This window comes from Orycteropus afer, unplaced genomic scaffold (genome assembly GCF_000298275.1).
Source record: "Orycteropus afer afer isolate SDZICR_OR568_19922 unplaced genomic scaffold, OryAfe1.0 scaffold00697, whole genome shotgun sequence".
Classification (NCBI taxonomy): domain Eukaryota; kingdom Metazoa; phylum Chordata; class Mammalia; order Tubulidentata; family Orycteropodidae; genus Orycteropus; species Orycteropus afer.
In genome coordinates, this window is record NW_006922284.1 from 23491 (window position 1) to 24632 (window position 1142).

Below are 1142 nucleotides of genomic sequence, written 5' to 3' on the forward strand. Positions count from 1 at the left end.
AAAACTGATAGGCCTGGGATTCACTATAGAAAGTCAGCAAGGATAATTGAAGATCTGAACAACACAGTCAACCAACTCTTTCTCTCCCTATCTCTCTCTTTATCTATTGATCTCCCCCCAATCAATCGAAAGATAGAGCATTCCACCAAAAAATATCAGAATACACATTTTGTTCAAGTACCCAAGAACATTCACCTAGATCAGTCATATCTTGGGCTATAACACAAACATCAACAAATTTCAAATAATTAAAATCATACAGTATGTCTTTAACCACATAGAACCTAAATACAAATCAGTAACAGGAGGAAAAAAAGATGAATATCCAAGCACCTGGAAATGTAAAAAAAATTTAAAAAAAACATTAATAAATACTCCATGATACAGTAAGTATAAAGGAAATTTTTAAATAATACATAGAACTGAATGCAAATGAAAACACAACAAATCAAAATGTGTAGGCCACAGTAATGCCAGTTCTAAGAAAGAAATATATAGCATGAAATGCTTACAACAGAAAAGAGGAAATAAATTGATTATATAAGTTAACATCTCAAGAACAACAACAACAACAAAAAGAGCATAATAATTCCAACTCAAACCAAAAAGAAGAAGAAGGGATGGGGAGATAATGAGGGAAGAGGCAAAATCAATGAAACTGAAAATAGGAAAAAATACACAATGGGATACCATGCAACATAAAAGAACAATGATGAATTTGCAAAACATCACATAATATGGATAAAGCTAGAGGACATTATGCTGAGTGAAATTAGTCAATCACAAAAGGACAAATGTTGTATGAGGCCACTATTGTGAAAAATCAAGAAAAGGGATTCACCCCCAAAGAAGCATTCTTTGCAGGTCACTAGGGGTGGGAGGGAAAAGAAGGGTAAAACACTAACTAGAGGTAGACACATATTTATTTGGGTGAAGGGGAAGACAAAATATATGGGAAAATATCAATGAAACAAAAGTTGTTTTCTTTCACAAAATCCATAATATGGTTAAACCTCTACCAAGACAGATATAAAATACAAAGTGAGAAAATAGAAATCATCAATATCAGAGTGGAAAGAGAGAATATCTCTACAGATCTTGCAGCTGTGGAAGGGATAACAAGGGGATACTACAACCAACTT